The sequence below is a fragment of the Motacilla alba genome, chromosome 1A, assembly GCF_015832195.1.
Source record: "Motacilla alba alba isolate MOTALB_02 chromosome 1A, Motacilla_alba_V1.0_pri, whole genome shotgun sequence".
In the NCBI taxonomy this organism is placed as follows: Eukaryota; Metazoa; Chordata; class Aves; order Passeriformes; family Motacillidae; genus Motacilla; species Motacilla alba.
The window spans coordinates 54769488-54791823 of record NC_052031.1 but is presented as its reverse complement, the minus strand read 5'-3'; the positions used below and the strand labels follow the sequence as shown (position 1 = coordinate 54791823).

The 22336-nt window shown below is 46.4% G+C and overlaps 1 protein-coding gene across 3 annotated transcripts in view; it reads left to right on the top strand.

The window, feature by feature from the left end:
- The window catches only part of LOC119708264 (potassium voltage-gated channel subfamily A member 6-like), a 78215-nt gene that overhangs the window by 40394 nt on the left and 15485 nt on the right, over positions 1–22336 (top strand). For 2 of the 3 annotated variants that reach the window (XM_038154439.1, XM_038154435.1), the window contains exon 3: positions 3081–3757. The gene's annotated coding sequence lies outside the window, so the exon portion shown is untranslated. Of the gene's footprint in view, positions 1–3080; positions 3758–15337; positions 15401–15971; positions 16081–16452; positions 16660–22336 lie in introns of those variants that run through there. The other variant, XM_038154430.1, reaches the window with a different exon arrangement.

Here is a 22336-nt window from a genome sequence, read left to right as displayed (position 1 = left end):
TGTGCCTTTGAACATTGATTTTACACGGGCACATGAAGCACCTACTCCATCAGCCACTTGTGTGAATGTCATGAGAAGACTGAGCAAAACTCTCCATGGGAGGTGGTGAGCTACCCTTCTGCAGAATCACAAAGGCATAGAAACTTAAACTCCTGTGGTTCAGTAAAACTTGAGATTGTAAATACTTTTGCACCTTTGAACCCTGAGTGCTGGTCAAGGAACTGTTCTTGCTCTCAGTCCATTACCTGAACCCAGGAAACGTCCAGAAGCTTCACAAGTTGGTGGAATTTATTTCAAATATAAGCTTCCAAGGGATTTCTCTTCCATGAGTTTGACCAGCTGAATGCTTGTAAACAGCTACCATTCACAGCATCCTGCAGCAAGGAGTCCAAGGCCAGGTTGAATGGGGCTCTGAGCAACCTGGGACAGTGGAAGGTGACCCTGCCCATGGCAAGGGATTTGGAAATGGATGATCTTTTAGGTCCTTTCCCACTCAGCCACTCTATGATTTTATGATTCCTATCCCTCCTGTACCAGCCCTTCAGGTCCCATCAGATTTTCAGATTCCTACAAGCCGCTCCTTGGGGACAGCAGGGCTCCAAACTGCTGATACCCAGTTTGCAGTGGAAGAACAGTAGTGACCTGGAGCTGCTGCATTCAGCCCTCTCAAACAGAGTCACCACCTCTCAGATGAACCTGCCCCTTTGTTTGGTGCTTCTTCACTCATATCTTGATCTCAAAGGGTTGCTCAGGGCTCTAAATTTCCCAGCATCCAGTTCTGGTTCTCAAAAGGCCCATCTCAAGTTCACCAGGAGACTTTTGAATTTTTGTGAACCTAACTTGAGACTCACATTTGTAACCAAACCAGGAGGGTTTGGCCTAGGTTTGCATTTCATCGCAAGTAACTCACATTCTTCTTACATTTCATGCCACTGGACAAAGAGCAATCATTTGGAAGCCCCCAGGAAAACTGCCTGACTTTAAGTTCTTTTGGCAGCTCTGAGAAGGCACCAGTTCTGCTTTGTGCTGCTGGCAGCTGAGCTGGTTGGCTGCCTCTGAAGGTACAACTGCCATGGCAGATGGCTGGGAGGTTAGCAGGGAATTTATTCAGAACTCCGCATAAATGACGCTGCCTTTCCTTGGATGGAATGGCAGCCAAGAGCACGCTCACATCCCCCCCCGCTACACAGTGACATCCAGGATCTCTGTGGTGACCCAGGAATGGAGACCCAGCCTGTCTGTCACACACCAACCCCTCAGTGCTGCTCTAGCCCGCAGTCTGTGCCAGCTCAGAAGGGCTGTGGGCTCCATCTGCACTGCTGAGGAGCGGAGGTGTTCCAGCAAGACGTGAACCCACTCTGTTCATGGGAGAATGGAGCAGAGTCTCTATCTCAGGGACATCCTTTCAGACACCCTTTATGATCTGTGCCCAGTCAGCAGCTCCAGGTCACTGCTGTTCTTCCACTGCAAACTGGGTATCAGCAGTTTGGAGCCCTGCTGTCCCCAAGGAGCGGCTTGTAGGAATCTGAAAATCTGATGGGAGTTGAAGGGTTGGAACAGGAGGGATAGTAATCATAAAATCATAGAATGGCTGAGTGGGAAAGGACCTAAAAGATCATCCATTTCCAAATCCCCTGTCTTGGGCAGGGTCACCTTCCACTAGACCAGAGCCCCATTCAACCTGGCCTTGGACACTGCCAGGCTTGGGGCAGCCACAGCTTCTCCAGGCAACCTGTTCCAGGGCCTCATCATCCTCACAGGGAAGAATTTTTTCTTACTGTCTAATCTAAACCTATTCTCTCTCATTTTGAAGCCATTCCCCTTGGTCCTGTCACTCCAGGCCCTTGTCAAGAGTCTCTCTCCATCTTTCCTGCAGGCTATCTTTAGGTCCTGGAAGGCCACAATGAGGTCACCCCAAAGCCCTCTCTCCTCCAGGCTGAACATTCCCAATTCTCTCAGCCTTTACTCCCAGCAGAATGTGCTCCATCCCTCTGATCCCCTTGGTGTCCCTGCTCTGGCCCGGCTCCCTGTTCTTCCTGTACTGGCCCGGCTCCCTGTTCTTCCTGTACTGGCCCCAGGGCTTAAGGCAGGTCTGCAGGTGAGGTCTCACCTGAGCGGGGCAGAGGGGCAGAATCCCCTGCCCTCCCCTGCTGCCCATGCTGTGGGCTCAGCCCAGCACAGGGTGGTTCTGAGTCCCAGCACACACAGCTGGGACAGGGCCAGTTCTCACCCACCAGCACCCCCAAGTCCTTTCTGGCAAAGATTCCTTCTATTTTCTTGGGAATAAGGAAATGTTAGATGCTGGTGTTGCAGTGAAGATGGCTGAATAGAAGGAAAGCTGCAAACCCTCAAGAGGTTTCCCCTTTAGTGCCTGTTTTTAAGGGTTAGGCATCTGCACCATGAGCTGAAGCAGATGTGAAAGGCCCTTGGTCAGAGGCTGTGAGTGCTTGCAAAGATACCCACAGGTAATGGGATTTGAGCTGCCAGTTCCTTGACTTCTCCCTCTGCCCCTAGAGTAGTTGTATTAATTTTTATCTTTAAACATTGCTGCTATGCAAAAAAATCCCCACTGATGTTACCACCTCTGAGTCATGCCAGGATATTTGTGTGCTGGTATATTTTAGGAGCAAAGCTGCTGGAGTTCAATAAGTATAAAGCAGGACTTGATAAGCAAGGTAGTGGTAGTAGCAGGCTATGTAGATAAGGGAAAGGAGGTGTAATGCACTTTCAGTAAGTACTTAGGACCTTGCAGTATTGATCCCAAATGAGTTTGGCCCAGGCTGTCTCTCAGTCCCTGGATTTCCTGCAGGTTAAATTGCTTTCCTCAAGTTTGGAGGACATATCAGTGTTATCAGCCTGACAGATCACAGAATATAAAATTGTAGAACCTCCTGGTTCTGGAAGGGACCCACAAAGCTCACTGAGGCCAGCCCTTAGCCCTGCACAGCACAGCCCCAAGAAGGTATGCTGTCCTTTGCTTCACATCTGTTCTTATCACTACAGGCACTTGAAGACCTTATCTGCTAAGTTGCTAAGTGATAAGAATAATGATTCACATCTGTCTTCTCTTCTCCCTTCAGGCTGTTGCACAACTAATGATCACTGATATGGGATTAAAGCAGTGTTGGATCATCCAGCAGGACCACTGGAAAGAAGGTGTGGATGTTCCTCACATTTCTGCTGCACTATTGACAGCAGATGTGGGAGCTGCTCACCACAGCTGCAGGAAGAACAGCACCTGCTCTGCTAGAAGGCCTGGTGGGACAGAGTTATTCTTGTACATTTTAGGCTGCATTTGAATGGACACTTTATGTGCTTTTGTTCTGTGTCTGTGCCATATTTGCTTTAGCAACAGAAGTCCTCAAAGGAATTCGCAGTGTCCCTTCATGGGGTGTAGACTCTAGCTGTGTCCTGTGCCTGTGCCTGTACCCTAGTGCGTGTGTCACCATGATCTGAAGTGTGGGTGGAAACCTGTGAGGCATCCTTGGACCTGTAGTGCCCTGGAGTTGTGCTGGACCATGCAAACATATCTTCCCAACTCCCTAGCTGCTTTATTCCAAAGAAATGAGCATCACAGAACCATGAGTGGTCTGGGTTGGATAGGCTTCGAAGTTCATCTCGTTCCACCCCCCTCCATGGACAGAAACACCTCCCACTAGCCCAGAGTGCTCAGAGCCCCATCCACCCTGGCCTTGATCCCAGTGATCAGATCAGTGCTCTGCCTTTTCAGTCCTGTTCCAGAAACTCACCTGCTCCCCTGAAATAGAGGAGAGAAGCCCTTCATTCAGTCTCCATCCCTGAAATACAGGAGAGAAGCCCTTCATTCAGCCTCCATCCCTGAAATGCAGGAGAGCAGGCTTTTCATTCAGTCTTTACCCGAGCTCCTTGCTCAGATCTGTGTGCAGACAAGCCCTGCTTGTCAGGCTGTGGTTTCTGGGTTGCTGCTCTGCAGAGCCCTTGCTGCTGTTCCAGGGGAATTGGCTGGCTTCAAGGTGACAGGTTACCTCTTTGCTTCCAGCTGCTAGAGAGCATGGCAAGAAGCTAAAAATACCTCGGAGTCAACACCTAATGTCACTTCTCCTCACGAGGGGTTTCTGCAGTTGCCACAGGGATCTTAAGCAATTGCACAGGGGAGGGGATAAATCTCTATTTTTGTGAATAGAGGGGGAGGTGCCCAGGAGAAAAATCCCGCTATGAAAAAGCTGTGCAGCTGCATGCTTTGATGTCTGGGTTGAAAAAGCTAAATGTCCATGGATTTAGACCAGCCAATGGTGTGTGACTGCTATATTTGGAAAGCACAGTGCAAAATTGTGGCACATGCATTGCATATGAATTGGAAAAGAGCAAGCTATTTTTGGAGCCTGTTTGCATATGTGCTGAGTCAAGGTTTGCACTCAGAGCAAGGCTGCACCTAGCATCTCTTAAATCTGCTTTAGCAAGGTTATTAGTTTTCAAGCAAGCTCTGGGTCCCATAAAAATCCTTTCTGCCTCTGATTTTATTAGTATCTCAGCATTGCAGGGAAATTAATATGAAAAGCCAAAAATTAAGTGCAAAAGGGGAGGCACAAGGAAAGGGGAATCAATTTAAAGTTGAAGGGGATGGGTTCTGTAAAGGTATTACCTAGGTAAGTACAGAAAGATCAGAACAGAATAAAAAAATATGGAAATGGCAGGAGGGGCTCATAAAGAAGGCGGGAAATGTACACCTTGTGCTATTATTGCTGAAGGAAACCTATTTACAGGAATAAACCTATTTACCCCTGGGGAAAACAGGAATTAGGGAAAGAAATTGGAGTAGCATTGCATGAATTATAGCCAGCCCTTGTGCTAGTTTGAAAACAAACCAATGGGAGATCCCAAGTCAGAACTGACAGCCTGTTGATCACGGTGGTAGTAGCAGTCCTATTAAATGGTGTCTGCAGTCCTCTTGAAGTGATAGATGTTGTTCTGTTGAAGCAGTGATCCTGTAGAAGGGTCGGGTCTTCCTCTGAAGGTCTGGTGGTGGTTATGTAGCTTTTGTCCTCTGGGAATGCAGTGGATAAGGCTGCCTGTGGCGTTCCAAACCTCAGATTACATCCTGGTAGGAATGTTTGGCTCCTGCCCCTGGGCAGAGCATCTCACAATAAAATGATGTAGTTTTTATCAGTCATGCAGTGAGACTCGATGGCCCATTAACAGTAGATAGCCCCTGGAGTTACCAGAGATGAGTCATGAAGGAGATAAGGAACACTGCCCCACCTGCTTTAACAGCTTCTGAAGATGGTGGCAGAATACATACTTTTGGTTACGTCTTACACTGTAACCTAAAACAGCCCTGGATTTGGGGCCAGGGAGGAAAAGCCCCTAGCTTGCATTGCAGAGGGATGCCAGCTAAGGATAACACAAAACTGACTGGCTGGGGATGGGGAAACTCTGTTCCCAGAGGACACAGCCTTTTGCAGTGCCTTCCAGAGCAGTGCTGACTGTCCTCAAAGATGATGGACACTCAGACAGAGTTCCCTGTACGGCCAGAGGTGTTGCCTTAGCAAGGGATCTTTCTTATCAACTGTTTCCAGGAGGCAAAAGTCTCAAAGATGGGAGACAATTAGACTGCTGTGGTCATTGGGAAGAACTTGAGGTTCAACCAGGCCAAGTTCTGGGTCCTACACTTTGGCCTCAACAGCTTCCTGCAGTGCTCCAGTCTGGGGCAAAATGGCTGGAAAGGGCCTGGAGGTGCTGGTGACAGTGGCTGAACGTGAAGCAACATGTGGGCAAGAAGGCAAATGGCACCCAGCTGGAATCAGCAATGGTGTGGCCAGCAGGATCAGAGCAGTGATTGTCCCTCTGTACTGGGCACTGGGGAGGCCACATCTCAAATCCCGTGTCCAGTTCTTCACCTGTCACTGCAAGATGGGCATTGAGGGGCTGGAGCATGTCCAGAGAAGGGAATGGGGAGCTGGGGAAGGGTCTGGAGCACAAGTCCTATGAGGGGCAGATGAGGACGCTGGGAAAGGGTCTCAGCCTGTAAAAAAGGAAGCTCAGGGGGGACCTGGCTCTGCACACCTTCCTGACAGGAGGGGGCAGCCAGGTGCTCCCAGAGAACAAGGGTGAGGATGAGAGGAAACAGCCTCAAGCTGCACCAGGGGAGGTTCAGATTGGACATTAGGAAGAATTTCTTAACTGAAAGGGTGATTAAATATTGGAAGGGGCTGTCCAGGGTGATGATGGACTCCTCATCCTCAGAAGTGTTTAAGGAAAGACTGGACATGGCACTGGGTGTCATGGTGTGGTGTTTGGTCACAGGTTGGACTTCATGATCTCAGAGGTCTTTTCCAACTTGAATGATTCTGTGATTCTGTGATTCAGGTGTTCTCCTGTGCCACAGTTTGCCTTCTGCTGGTGGGAAGCACCAGCCCAAATCTGCAGAGTGGGTGGGAGTGGGGCAGATGGGAGGCTCTGTCCATTCAGGTGTGGCACTAGAGAATTTTCTTGGTCTGGTGTGTACAGAAATAGGGTTGCAGGCACAGGGAACACAGTGCTGGCACAGCAGCACGCCCACCAAGCAGACAGGAAGGGAGCAGGAAGGTGCCTGGGAGCTCTGGGAGAATGGAAAGTGTTTTTAAACTACATGAGATGAGAAACAGAGCAAGAGCAGCCTGAGCACTGGCTTGTTGGTGGAGGTCCAGATGAGGTCCAGAGCAGAAACATTCTGTATTGTTCACACAAAGGGCAGTATTGCAGAGTTTGTAGGGATATTTTAAAGCCCTTAAAGTCCTGGTGAGGTTGGCTGTAGAGATTGACCCTAGGTGAAAGAGGAAAAGGGAGCAGCAGTACCTAGACACAGATGAACATCCCTGTAATGTTGATAATACCATGGAGCAGGACAGGACACAGGGAAGAGGTGGGATACATGCTGATCTCTCTAGGGGGATTGTCTTGACTCAATTTATGATTTCAGTTCCTAGAGACACAGATAGCAACATCAGACTTGACACACACCTATAAACAGGGTAATAAGCAATGAGAAGCAGTTGACAGCACTTGGTCTGTTCAGTTGGAGAAGAGGAGACTGAGGTCTCCCCTGAGCACTCCTCCTATGTTTGTCCTCTTGGAGGCTTTAATCCTGATAAAACCAGACCTACATGGTCCTTTCTGGGCCCTTATCTGCCTAAGTACATGTGGTTCAGAAGAGTTTGATAAAATGGTACCTGTTCTATTTGTCCTCTTTCAATCAGAGAAAATAAAAACTGAAATCAACTCCAGTGAAGAAAAAAAAATTTGAAATACACTTGGGGTTTCAAGTCCTTGTCTTGAAGGTGAGCCTGAGAATGGGTTAAAACAAGAATAAAAATGCAAATGCTGATGTAATTTCCCAATTTGGAAAGCAGACACAAGCCAAAAAAAATGCCAGCATAATAATGCCCACAAAACAAACCAAATCAGAATTTCCCTCCAGTTTCCAGCTTGAACAAGGATCCAAAATCTGAGGAGAGGCAGAGGAAAATTGTGCAGGACCCCACTTTTAAGCAGCTCTATTATATATATATATATATATTTTTTTTTTTTTTTTTTGTTTTGATACCATTTTATTCTTCATATAACCGGATAATAGAAAGCAGCACTTTTCTAGATCTTAGTTTGGAGTGATTTCCAGCTAAAACTACTTAAGTTCATCACCTTCCTCCCTGCAACTGTAGATCCCCAGCCTGAGACCTGAGCTTGAGTCTAAACATGACCTGGATGGACCTGCTGGAAATCTGAGCGCTCATTTCACTCAATACTCAGATCCCATCCTAGAACTTTGATGAACCCAACCTGAGATTCATGCTGGTAATCAAACCTAAGCAGAGATCAGTTTTGCCTGGGTTTTAGTTTCAAGTAAGAAGGTGCCCACCTTCCTACCTGTCTTCACCTTGACCAGGCCGTGGGATGGACGGCTGTCTCCTTGCATATCATCATTAGCTTTTTGGGATATATGATCAGCCCCCGTGTTCTGCAGTTTGTGACCCACCCATTTGTGCTTTGTTGCCATAAAATCAGCTTATTCCTGGTTAGTGTTCCCTGCAGTTGACACAGCCACGGAATCACAGGATATCCTGAGTTGGAAAGGACCCACAAGGATCATCCAGCCCAACTCCTGGCCCTGCACAGGACACCCCAACAACCCCACTCTGTCCCCAAGAGCGTTGTCCAAACATTCCTTGAGCTCTAGCAGCCTTGGCGCCGTGACCATTCCTGGGGAGCCTGTTCAGTGCCCCATCACCCTCTGGGGGAAGAACCTTTTCCTGATATCCAACCTAACCCTCCCCTGACACAGCTCCAGCCATTCCCTCAGGTCCTGTTCCTGGTCACACAGAGCAGAGATCAGGGCCTGCCCCGTCTTCCCCTGTGAGGAAGCTGCAGAACTGCTGTGAGCTCTGGCCTCAGTCTGCTCTTCTCCAGCTGAACACACCAAGTGCCCTCAGCTGCTTCTCATGTGGCTTCCCCTCCAGGTCCTTCCTCATCCTGGTGGTCCTCCTTTGGACACTCTCTATCAACTTCAGATCTTTCTTATGTTGTGGCACCCAAACCTGCCCCGGCACTCGAGGTGTGGCTGCCCCAGCCTAGAGCAGATTGGGACAATCCCCTCCCTGGCCTGGCTAGCTGTGCTGGGTCTGGTGCCTCCAGGACAGGGATGTCCCTTCTGGCTCCAGGTCACTGCTGGCCCATGTCCAGCTGGCCATCGACCAGCACCCCCAGATCTCTTTCCATGGCACTGCTCCCCAACATCTCCTCCCGCAGTCTGTCCATTCAGCCAGGCTGGCTCTGCTCTGGGAATGACTCTGCCCAGATGGTAATGAGCCTGACAAGGGCTCTCTCCACAGCTGTGTACAAATGATGCCATCATGGATGGATCAGAATCAACAGCATCATGATTGCCAGCCCACGCAACCACCTCTGCACAGCAGCATTCTAGCACTGTGTGGAAAATGGAATGCCTGCCTGGCCCACACAAGTCTGCTGCGCCAACAACGCTTACCAGCTGTGAACAGAATCAGAGACAACACATCAGCAGCTGAACTCACACAGCATTTCTTGTTTGTGGCAGCAGAGTGGCCATTTTCCACTGGAGAAACTGAGCTGCAACAAATCAAATATTCTTTGCTGAGGTCAGTCCTACACCTAGGAATAGTGACTGCACTGTTGTACAAAAGCAATGATCTTGTTATTTTGGTGTTTTCTATATTGCTTTGCAAAAGTCACATGAAAAAATCATTGTGTTTGCATCCTCTCTGCTCTCAGATTGTCTTAACTATCTGATCCCTTGTGTCTGAAGAAATATGCCACAATCTCAGGGGTTACATAGTGCTCACAAACAGGTGTCTATCAATAAATTATTACTTAAAACCCCAGTTACATTAGCCTGCATAGATCAGGTAAATAAATTGCAGTCTATTCTGTTTCTGGATATCTGAATGTCTCAGATGTTTGGTGGTCTGGCAGAAATAGTCTCATCAATACCTTTAAAATGGACTTCCTTTGGTTGTTTTGAATAACTGACTTTGAATATTTTGTTTCTTTCAACTGTCTGACCACTAGGTTTTATTTTTTATAATAGAGTATTTAATTCACAAGGTTTAAAACTGTAGCTTGACTAATAACTCATATAAGCAATGGGGCTCTTGGTACAGGATTTTTGGTTTCAAAGCAAACACAACTCTTACTTGTGTCAATGTCAGTGGTAAATGTGTCCCACTAGGCCCCTCTCTCTTGAGGGGACAGAGCAAAAACCTCTGATCCTTGAAACCTCCAACTCTTCTAGAGCAACATGGTCTTAAATAAAAAAGCAGTGAGATTCCTAGGGTATCCCAGAAGTGCTTGGGGAATTACAGCATGGAGTGTGGCACTCTTCTGCAGCAGGAACTGAAAGAGCAGGGACATCCATGTCAGCCTCAAATGGCATCAGATGTCCATGATTAAGCAACTGCTCTGAATCATGGAGATCCCAGCGATGGTCAACAGAGCCAAGAGAGATCTTCTGCTTGTCTGAAACAGTGTTGACTAGCAATCAGCTGTGTCACTGGGCTGCAGGAGCCAGCACTGCCTGGATTTCCTGCGTCTGCAGACCCAACCCAAACAGCCAGCCTGCAATATAGGCACTGCCACAGGCCTGATTGGCATCTTGAGCTCAGCCTCTCCCCAGATGAGATGGCAAATGAGGTTGGGTAAATATAATGGTGTCCATGCTTTCACCAGTCAGAGATGGAAGAATGGATAGAAGAAAGAAAGAGCTACACAGGCAGTGTGAGAAAGATGTTTCAGAACATATCTAGTAGGCATTCCATAAAGATTGAAAATACTTGTTGGTACTTTGGTCAGATGTGCACCTGGAATTTCACATATATAATAATGCCAGCTATAGCAGACCCCTTCCAAGACTAGGGCTAAAATAGACTCTGCACTGTGAATTTCTCTTGGCAAAATGTGTAAATAATACACCGACAATAACTAAGCTTTCGGGAGGAGGCACAACTCTGTGATGCTGGTCTTAATATTTTGAGTGGAAGTAGCCCTGCTGAAACCGGTGAAAAAACAGTACTCTTTGAACCTGGCCTAAAACATGCCCTCATTTCCCTATGGATGACAGGAATGGTGACCACTTCCATTGTGTGGCACCTGCACCATTAAACACCTCCACAGTTAAGGGCAGCAGAGCTGTTTTATGGGCATGGATCCAGCAAAGAGTGCTTGAAACACATCAGGAGCTTTGCTGACTTCATTAAGATTCTGCATGTTTAAACAGCTGCTTGAGAGCCCTGGTGGATGAAGCTTTACATATCTAATAAAGAGCCCTGAAGGTCGAGGTTTGCCTCTGAAAGTAACTTTATTTGGTTTAAGTCACCTATCACATTGAAATAATGTTGTTGTTGCATAGGAGACATGGCTATTTTTATGGTTGTGTGTAATATTTTCCAAAGTGCCTTTCTAAGTGATAAATGTGTAGATTTCCTTCTTCCCTGGGCCCGAAGGAGCAGAGGAGGGATGGTGGGATGTGGTACCTTCTCCCTGTTTTTACAAGCAGTGCTGGTGGAAGGGGGGAAGCGCCCAGGCTGGAAACTGGCAGTGCTCAGGCTGCACGTGCCCTTTGGCAGGAGGCACATCAGCAGGCTGATGCAGAACAGGAATTTCTTGTTTACACAGCTCACCGTCTGCATGGAATTGGCTCCATCTTCCCATCTGTGTGTAGAAATGGGAATGCTGCACCTGCTTAACTCATTGTAGCCTTTGGAGAAACCAATGTCTTCTTGCTGTTCTGACAAGGAAGAGTCTTGCCTGGAAGAGCTGCTGTAATCTGGGCCTGCATGACACAGTGGTAACCACTTAGTGCTAGAAAGATCAAGGGAATTAGGCTATAAGGGAATTAGGCTATAAATGGATATGGAGGACTGATTCTATGTTGTAACTTGCTGAAGATTCACTGGGAGAAGTTTCATAGAATCGCAGAATGTCCTGAACTGAAAAGGAACCACAAGGATCATCCAGTCCTACTCCTGGCCCTGCACAGGACAGCCCAAGAATTACCATGTGCCCGAGAGCATTGTCCAAACAATTCTTGAGCTCTGTCTGGCTTTGTGCTGTGAGCACTGCCTGGGGGAGCCTGTTCAGTGTCCAGCCACCCTCTGGGGGAAGAATCTCTTCCTGAAATTCAACCCAACTCTCTCCTGACCCAGCTCTGTAATAGCTTTAGATCTTGCTACTATTGTGGCACCCAAAGCTGCCCCAGCCCAGAGCGGAGTGGGACATTTCCCACCCTGGGCCTGGCTGGCCATGCTGGGCCTGGTGCGCCCGGGACAGGGATGTCCCTCCTGGCTGCCAGGGTGCAGCCAGGTGCCATATTAAACACGCCTCGTCCCTCCCTGAGGATACAAAAATGACCATTAAAATGGTTTCAGTGATTATATCATCCTCAGGTCACATGCTAATGCTGCAGTTTTCCTAGCAAAACCCCATGCAATCCTCTGATGGCTTCACAAGGAAATTTAATCCACAGGATGGAAAGGACCGTGGAGCACAGGCTCCAGGTGAAGCCACACTTTGCCTAGCTACTGTTTTTTCCAAGTCAGCAGTGACAGAGGGAACTGTAAAGTGTAAATGCATAGTGCCTCCTCTGTTAGCGGAAGTGGAACTTCTTCAGTTTGGTCTCAAATCTTTGTGTGCAAGGTGGAAGTTATGAAATTTGCCCACTCTTAAACCAGTAGAAACAGCTCAGTTGTTTATCCCCCTCAAACAGGGACAGTTCTAAAACACCTGCACACATCTACTCTGAGGCAAACATGGTGGCACCTGAGAGTTCCCTCAGCAAAACTCTTCCCACTGCCTGCATCTAGGTGACATAGGAAGGCAGAGGAGACAAGTAATTATTCTGGACTCCACATCTAGATGAAACAAACTTTCCTTTCTTTTCCTTAGACCTGTATTTCAAGACCCAAAACACTGTCACAGCTCCCCAGTGTTCCCACAGTGCTCCCACAGTGTTCCCCAGTGTCCTGAAATGCAAGAAAGGTATTTTCTTAAACAGTTTCTACCCTTTCTGCTCCTCTCTGACAAATGAAAGTGTCTTTCCCCCTCCAAAGAAGCAGTTCCTATTCTTTATACTGGCGAGTGGATTTATGTCAGGATTGCTCCCCGAGAAGAAGACTGGCAAAGTCTTTGGGAGCGTGGCCCTACGTTCTGTTTCTGGAGTTTACATGCCCTTTTAGAAGCAGTGATTTTATGTATCTTGCCTTTAGCTTGACTGTTGGAGAAAGCAAGGCCCTGGCTCCATGGAGTGCCTTTGTCAGCACCCATTGTGCCAGCCCTTCACAAAGTAATGGCTGATTCTCTCTTGTGAGACTTCTGCTGCCACACGGGTCTGAGGAGCTCATGTAGATGACTCCCAAGCCCACATTTAACACTACAAAGACCATCATTAGAAGTAGAGTGGAGACACTCTGAGTGGGGGGGATTCTGCCCCTCTGCCCTGCTCTGCTCATCCCCACTTGCAGGGCTGCATCCAGCCCTGGGCCCAGCACAGGAAGGACAGGGAGCTGCTGGAGTCAGGCCAGAGCAGGGACACCAAGGGGATCAGAGGGATGGAGCAGCTCTGCTGGGAGGAAAGGCTGAGGGAATTGAGATTGTTCAGCCTGGAGAAGAGAAGGCTTTGAGGTGACCTCACTGGGGCCTTTCCATTGTGGCTCCTTAAGGGACCCTCCAAAAAAGATGGAGAGAGACCCTTGACAAGGACCTGGAGTGACGGGACAAGGGAGAATGGCTTCACACGGACAGAGAGAATAGGTTTAGATTGGATATTGGGAAGAAATTGTTCCGTGTGAGGATGGTGAGGCCCTGGCACAGGTTGCCTGGAGAAGCTGTGGCTGCCCCAAGCCTGGCAGTGTCCAAGGCCAGGCTGGATGGGGCTCAGAGCAACCTGGGGTAGTGGAAGATGTCCCTGCCCATGGCAGGGGAGGGTGGAACTGGATGATCTTTAAGATCCCTTCCAACCCAAACCTTTCTGTGATTTTCTGATTTTATGAAGTGCAGAGTAGCAGTGATACAACAATCATGTGGTGCAGGTGGTGTTTCTGTGCATGCCTTTGCCAAATCCTTTAGCCCTGCTCAGCATCAGCCTGAGCTGTCTGTGTATCAAAGGACCTTCTTGGAGTTATGAAAGAATCTTTGTCCCTTGTTTTCTTCTCCAGCTGCAAGGCAAATGAACTTTTTTACGGCAACAGTTTCTTTACCACTTTTTGGAATATGTGTAGACCTTGAGGCACTGAGCTTTCTCTCAGGTCATTTCATGTTCTTATTCCCTCTGAGCACTTACACTACACAGAAATGCCCTGAAGAACAGGAGGCAAACGAAAGTGTGTCCTGCTTGCATTGGATCCAAGGGCTCCCAGTATTTGAGTTGTTGAAAACACACAGGGTCTTGTAGATTTTGGTTTTGCTTAGTGGTGGGGGCATGTATTGTACTTTATTGCATGTTACTGTTTGAAGAAATACATGATTTTAAGCCATGGAAATTTTCAGTGGAAAACTTGGATTAAAATCTCAGTTGAGTTCACATGTTTAACTGCCTTACTCTCGGTGGTTGGAAATTAATCAAAGAAACAATGGAATTTGGTTCACCCTATGGATATGCCTCTGTACCCACCAAATCTCACAGATACCAAAACATGATCCCATGTAATTCTCCATTCAGTTTTGCAGGGGCACATCCTTTGCATCTCACAAAGGATGAGCTCAACTCAGAGCAAATACTGGTGAAAAAAAAAATGTTTCTCTTTGAAGAGAGTAAAAGGGATATTTTGCAATATATTTGTGCAAACATATGGGAAGCCAGGCTAAGTCCTGTGAATAGTGAGAGCAAGTCACAAAATCCTCATGCACATACAGCTTAACAAGCCAGCACAATCTTTGTGAACTTTTCCTCAGCTTAAAAAAACCTGCTCGAGGTTTCTTACACTGGCAGAGTTTTTTTACCCATAGTGGGAGTTTGTTTACTTTTACACATTTGAAGAAGGTGTGAAAGAGTTTTATGGAAGAGATGCTGGTATTGAAATAATTCCAGGCAGAGTGGGAACGTGACAGTCCTGCTGTGCCTGCTGTCAGCCCTGGATTCACGGCTGCACGGCGCCTGGGCTTCCCACACCAAACGCCTCCTGTCCCTAATCCTTCTGCTCCCCCACCCCTCAGACTCACTCCTGACCATATCCCAATTTCCCAAGCAGAATAAGAAATGGCAAGCACAGCTTGGGATTCCTGCAGCTGCTCTCCTGTGCTCATCACTCTTTCCCTTCCAGCCAGAGAAAAAGGACAGTCCCGCACCCCTGCTCCTGTCACAGCCCCCAGCTGCAGAGATTTGGGGTTCATTTTACTTTGGTGGGTGCCATCATACTGTCTGCCACACCTTGCAGTGGAATTTGAAGGACTTGGGGGTTGATATGAGCGATAATACTCCCTGATAATGCTGGAGAACAGCAAGCAATGGGCCCAGCTTGACTGAGGGGATGTTTGGCTGCAGGGGACTGGCCACACTCTGCTGTTGTGGTCTGAGAGTCTGATCTTCTCTGCTTGCAATGGGAAGGCAGTTTGTGTGTGCTATTTATTTCCCCTTCATGCTCTAGCAGACCAGAAAACTTTTGGAAGTGCACCAAGAGTGTGTGTGTGTACTAGAGGACCAACCCAGCTGTGGAACTAAATATTCCACAGGCAGCACCTTGGGTGAAAGGCAAGAGACAAGGTCCTTTGCTGCAGGTTCTAAGGCTAACTGGGAGCTAGGATGGGAACCTAAGTAAAGCTCTTCTCCTTTGTTCCCTGAATTGTTTCCTGATTTTAGGTAGTCATGCCTGTACCTCACCAGTCTTTGCCAGCTGTTTGAGACTGAGCTGATGGATGCAGGGTAAGGAAAATATTCCTTTGTGTACCCAATGATGAATGAACGAATGAACGAATGAATGAATGCAAAGAAATGAATGAATGAATGAATGAATGAATGTCAGTTTTTGATCCATTCTATGACACCAACTCACCTTGTAACTCAGAACTGCTGTCAGCTGAATCCAAACAGTTCTGGAACTGTGGGTCTATCCCTTACCACCCTGCATGAACATCCTCCTGTTGGAATCTCAAATTTTGGCCTTGGTCAGTGAAATTCAGTAACTCTAGATAATTTTCCTGTTTGGTCTTCTGAGCTTGCATGGAAATGGTTTTACTGTTTCCCCATTATTTCCTGGAAATTTAGTAGTACTATTATTCTATCCCCATAGCATTAAACTCCTCTTCTGCTCTTTGGATAATTATTTTACCCTAGCCATATTCCTTATTCCATATTCTGCCAAAATCCAGAAACTTCCTATAAAAAGAAGGCACAGTTTTAGTTTCTTTTTTTTTAAATTTCTAGTTTGTACTGGGGGTAAGACCATGGAGAAAGGGAAGTGCCAGTGGTTGAATTCATGGCTTTGTTTTGACAGTCATCATCCTGAAAGAAGATGTACACAGGAGCTTGTGGTGGAAATGAATCCATGCAGGTGTTAGAAGCCAGACACTGAGACCAAAGCAAGCTTCTGAACAAAGTGTGAGGTACAAAGCTCGTTCTCTCAAAAACTGAGACACCCTTTCTCTATCCTACTGAGATTCCACTGCCAGAAATGTAATGAATATGCTCTTCCACCTGAGGAGGTCCCATGGATTTTTTTTCCCCAGTAAGAAGAATCTTTGTGCTCCTTATTCCTAGTCATATGGTTAAATTAATGTGTATGTCTTTTTCTGCTTCACACTAAACTCTACTTTCTAAAATTTGCTTTGCAAAGGAGTTGTTTTTACATCAACTTTTCATTCTGTTGTCCCGTGTCTGCTGCACAGCAGCCTTTCTTTGACTCTAATGTGTTTTAAGTGGGTCTTTGATAAGCTAGAATAGCAGCTGTGAAGGGATTTATGTGTTTTCTTCTCCAGCATGAACCAGAAGGCAGAGAAGCAGCCCAAAGGAGAACATTTGTGCTCAGTGCAGTAACAAAAAAACCTCAACAAACAAATAGAAAAATAAGTGGCAGCTCAAGAATTTCAGCCAACTTTCACTGCTCTCCAGGGTGGTCACAAATCAACTGGAAAAATTCTGCCAAACATTGTCATCCCCATTGGTGACAGATATGCTGAGCACGGGTAATTTACAAATCTTCCTTTGTTTGTACAACTTAGGGGCATTTGCTGAATTGATTTTAATTTCTTCTTTTTCTTTTTTCTCTGTAAATACCTACTGGCAGTAATTCACTAATAGCTTTAGATCCAGGCAGCAGTAAGAGAAGGTAATTTATCACTTTTTTAAACTAACACCATGCTTAGACTGATGGTATTGAGGAGTGCATGGAGAACTAGTGGTTTTCATTAAGCCAGATGATAAAATTGTAAAACACAGGCAAGCTCTGTGTCACACAGTCCCCTCATCACACCGAGTGCTCAGTTTATTTTCGTGTTCCTCCCATATAATAACACTTCAAATCTGCAGAAATCAATAGACTTGCATTAGCATAAAATTAGGGAGCCCCAGCAGTAAATCACGCCATGAGTTGTTGTTGATGAGCTCCAAAGCAGAGGTTTATTTCCTGCAAAGGTCAGGGTGATGGATTGTGCAACAAATTTTACCTCCTCTTCTACATGTTTAATGCTAAATGGCCTTTCACAAAGCAGCAAAATAGGACATATCTTACCTTTCCCCACAAGCTGGAGGTTTTCTGAATTCAGTAAGATAAAAGCGAGGTCCTTCATCCTACTGGGTTTGGTAACAAGGCTGTGTCTGTTGTGTTAAACCTGTGTGTGTCTGGGAGCATCCCTGGGAGCTGGAAGGTCACTGCCTGTGCTAGGAAAGAACTGGCATGGAACTGACCTTTCCTAACTAGTCCTAACTCCAGTCTGCAGGCAGTCACCTCCTGTTTAGGAGCAGTCTATGAGATCTGGGCCCTTCTTTAGCTCCTTTGAGCACAGAGCTGCCCTAGTCACTGACCAGATGGGAAGTTTGGGTGCTTATGTCACTTATGTCCTTTCTCTGCCTCAAAGCGGAGCTATCCCTGTCTGCCAAGAGATCCATCCCTGCCTGATGGATAGCGACACCTTCAGTTTTACACTCCTTGCTAAGTTAAAGATGATTTCAGCAAGCTGGCAGATGAAGAAGCAGTGATATGAATATGCACAACCCATTTGCTCTATGAAGAATTTTATGGTTTTGAAGGCATTTAGCTGGTGGAAGCTTTGAAGAGAACCAATGTTTACTGAAGTCAGCAGCCAGGGACCACTACCACCTGTATTTGTGGGGATGAGCAGAAAAGTGAGATCTGACAGTCTTGAAGTCACACTGAAGACTACAGTGGCCAAGCAAAAACTACCTGGGATGACTGGGTGAACATAAGTAAGGATGAAGCTTTGAGATTTCACATCATAAATTCATAAATTCTCTGACCTGGAGCAAACAGCAAGCATAAAAAGGGGGTGTCAAGCTGAAGGAGAGTAGAGGATTGGGAAGAAAGTCCAGAGACACCATGAAACTCAAAAGTTCACCCCACCTGCCACAAAATGTCCACTACTTCCTCTGCATGTGAACTTCTTGTGGAACAGTGAGCCCAAGCTCCTGGACTCCTTGAGGAGTGCCTGTAGTTGATAAACCAATGCCTCTGTGGTGAAGCTGAGAGCATAATATTCATGTTTCTTTAGAGTGGGTGTTTTATTTTTACAACCTCCTTTCCTGATCCTAAAGAACTTTATAAGACACAGCTTGGGAGGGTTAGTCTGTGGAAATTGCTCCTGTAAGCTAAGCCTGACCTCAAGCATTATGACTGTCCAAACCAAACATAAACCCCATTAATTTTATTTTTTTAAATTATTTTTTCCTCAGCCACAGGAGTACTCAGAAGCCCAGACCTGTAGGCCCTGGAATCCAGGCTGAAAATACAACAAACCATTCAGACTGCTTCCTTGAGAGGTCACAGGGAAGACAGAAATCTTTTAATTTGCATTTTAAATATTTGTACAGGGTAAAAGAACATTTACACTGAAAACCAGAGGACTGGAAAGCTGAAAAATGCCAGAACTGGAGTAATTTGTACTACACAGAAGTTTTACAACTTTTTCAGTGGGACAGGGGCAAGCTCTGAAAGTTTCGTCTGAGGTAACAGAGCAAGTGAGCCGGCCATGGCTGGGACAGTCACCAGGAATGTGGGATAGTTGGGGATGAGATCTTGCTCTGCCCTCTCCAACATGCCCTATAAGTGCCCCAACTCCAGAGGCATTACTGTGTCTTACTCCTCCCTACTGCATCTGATCCTCTTTTCATAAATAATTCAATATTCATTGAGGCAGGGACCTGAACCTCAGTTTCCCACATCCTGTGTGAATGCCTGAACAACAGCACAGTCAAACCAATCTCTTGCAAAACGCTCTCCTCTCTCAGCAAGTGTTTAAGTATTTATGCAGCTTAGATACACTCCAGCAGGGAAAACTATGAAACACCTGCTCTGGGCTAGAAAGATCCCTTTGGATGTGGCTTTGCTGGAGTAAAGGAGGGACAGGAGACTCAGGATGAAGTTTCCTGCCTAATCCAGGTGTTGAGAGGTAAACCCAAGGAAAATAGACTCACCCTTTCACACTGCTTTTTATCAGGGTTTTCCTCCTGGACCCAGGATTCTGCATCCTCAGAGTTTTCACTGAATGAAAACATTGCAATGAAAGGTTTCTTTTTGCCATGGTGATATTTTATAGCAGAAATTTTGCTGAAAATTCCTTAACAAACAACACAAACTAGGACTTACTGCAGCCTGGACCTGCTGGTTAACTGAATATCAAGCAGCATACACAGACCAACCACCTTCTGCACAAACCTTCTGCAGGGAATAGAAATTCTTCCTTTATTGGGGAAGGTACAGGAAGAGGATCCCAGCTTTTATCTGCTGGATTTTATATCTGTGCTGGGAAGAAGATCAGGGCTTAAGAGCTAAAGCTGTGTTTGCAGACAGAGTGACCAAACCCAGACTGGGTGTCTCCTGAGAAACAAACCACTGGGAGTCAGCCCAATCCTATCAGCAATTGGGTTAAATTTCCAGCTTTGACTGTAATGACCTCATTTGCAAAGCTGGATGCTGCTTCCCTGACCCTTTCATAGAGTCATGCAATGGTTTAGGTTGGAAGGGACCTTAAAGATCAGCCAGCTTCAACGGCCTGCCAGAGTCCCTCCATTATCCCAGCTTGCTCAGAGCCCCATCCAAGCTGGGCAGCCACAGCTTCTCTGGGCAACCTGTCCCAGGGCCTCACAGGAAGAATTTCTTTCTCATATCCAATGTAAACCTGTTTTCTGTCAGTGTGAAGCTATTCCCATACAGCTCTGCCATTGCCAAAGGGTTTGTAAATTGGCTGGGAGGAAGAAAGGGAAGTGAGGAAATGAAAAGGATGTATTAGTGAGAGAAGATATTAGTGAAAGACATACTAGTAACACAGAGGGATGACAGAAAAGAACATAAATCTTTTAGCAAAGAGAGTAATTCTTTTATAGCTTTTTCCTTAGAAGACAGTGAAAGTTAAACCCACTTTGTGCAGCAGCACAGAGCATGTTGCAATATCTTGGCCATGTCTCAGATGAATCCCACACCTGGACTCCTCGCTGCAAATCGAGGAGACCCTGATGACACTAAGCAGACACTGCAAGAAAAATGCAGGATTACCCTTGTTGTGGGTTGATAGCAAAGCTTGAAGGTGCTTGTCTGAGAGCAGGATTGCCCTCTACTCCAGGCTGGAGTCTCCAGTTTTTATAGGAGCAAAAAAGAGCCCAGACCCCGAGGTACCAGACATACCCTTGGAGAGAGCTCAGTTCATACAGCACTGCCTTGGGTTTCCTGCTTGGAGATTCAAAGCCCTCACAGGGATGCTTTGCACAGCCTGATGTTTGACATGCCTGGAGATGGCAGGGGGGCACCTGTTAGATAACAGATATTGGTGTGGGAAAACTTAAAGGTCATGGCAAAGGGGGTACAAGGCATACCAAGTGTAACTCTGAGAAGGAGGAAGGAAGGGATGCTGAGAGTGCAAGCCAAGCTGATGGAAACAGAAAGGGGGAGCTAGGAGACAGTGAAGGAGGTATGGAGAAAAGTGAATTTGGGCGAATAAAAACACTGTGAAGTGGAAGAGAAGGGCTGAGGTTGAGAACAGATTGAGAGAGAAGGGAGCAGATAAGAGAGGGACCATGCAGAGCCTCCCTTTGTATGCTTAAATGAAGAGCCTGGGACTCAGAGAAAGACCTCAAAGAGAAATCCAGGGTGTGTAAAGGAAAGATGGCAAAGTTGAAGCATGTGAGGCAGGGGGGTTGCAGGGATGGGGTGGATGCTACTGTGTCGATCACAGCACTTTTATTTCCATGAGAGTGTAAAAATCCTAAGAGACAGGAGCTCTGTCAGTTCCCTGATGTGGGGAAATGCCTTTGAAACCTCCTGCTTGGCATATTCACCAGGCAGGCATTGGTGCTAGGAGATTAATACCTTCAGGCTGCCTTGTTCCCAGGGAGAGGATGTTCAGGGGTGGGTACAGGAGGAGTGATTCAGTACAAATAAATTAGACCCTGCTTCAATTTAACCACTGGAGAATATGCTCCCCATGTGGGGAAGCAGCATCCTAGTATAACACAGTGCTACAAATACCCCCCTCCCTGCTGTAACACAATCCATCCCATACTCACTGGGTTATGTGTTACAGCTTCTTGTTAGTGGTGGTTAGTCCTTTTATTGGCATGAACTGCCCTGTGTAAACAAGACATACAAACCAGAGGCAAGAACAAAAGACTTCCTAACCCAGCCTCTGAATGTAAAACTGCTGCACGACCTCTTGTTCCCACTGGTGCCAGTGATAACTTTCTTGCTGATTTTAGTGGCAGCAGACTCCAGGCTTACTAAAAGTAACCTCCAGAAACAGCATCTTCAGAGAACATTTTTCTCTTCTCCTCCCCACCCCCAAAGTTGTTGTTGTTCTTCAAGAACAAATACACAAAGTCATTAGGAAAAAATGCTGTGACAGTGTTTCAGAAGTTCAGTCTCCAGAAGGATGGGTAAAATACATTTCCTATGAGTCTCAGGCTACACATTACCTTTAGAGACAGCTGCAGGAGTAGGTACAGCTCTCCCAAAACCCAAGGTTTGTTGTTTATAATATTTGTTTTAACTCAAAGATGCCTTTGAGCCCCTGCTCTGAAATTCTCCTGCAGATGGGACAAACCTGGAACTTCAGCAGGTAGGAAGCACCTGGTTGAGTGTGGTCTACACCATAAAACCCCATGGCTTCAGGTAGGGGGACCTTGTGGCAGGAGATTCAGAGACTTTCTTCAAACAGGCTTCAAGGGATTGAGAGGGTAGCACTTCATTAATTCAGCACTGCAGCTTTCTGCACAGTTTTTTTTTTTTTTTAATACACTGCTAATAATCTGCTAACATTTTCAAATTTTACCTCAGAGGTTTTAATGCTGTCTGGCTCTACACCCACTTTTGCCAAAAGAAAAATTCATTGTAGCTTTTTATGTTGAACTTGCATCCTCAGAAAGCAATACAGTATATCCCCTTTCCCTCTGGAATATTCTGCCCTTCAAATCCAGTTTCTCTCTCACCAGCATGGTCAAAGGATGCACTGGATAAAGGTTGGACTCAATGACCTTGGAAGTCTTTTCCACCTAATTGATTCTGTGGCTTATGATATTTTCTGTGTGTTTAATGTCTAATAATCATGTCTGATGGTAGAAATTGTGGATATTTTGGCATTCAAAAAGGTTGCAAGGCAGATGGGCTCCTTGTATTTTTATGCAAAACGTGACTTGGGC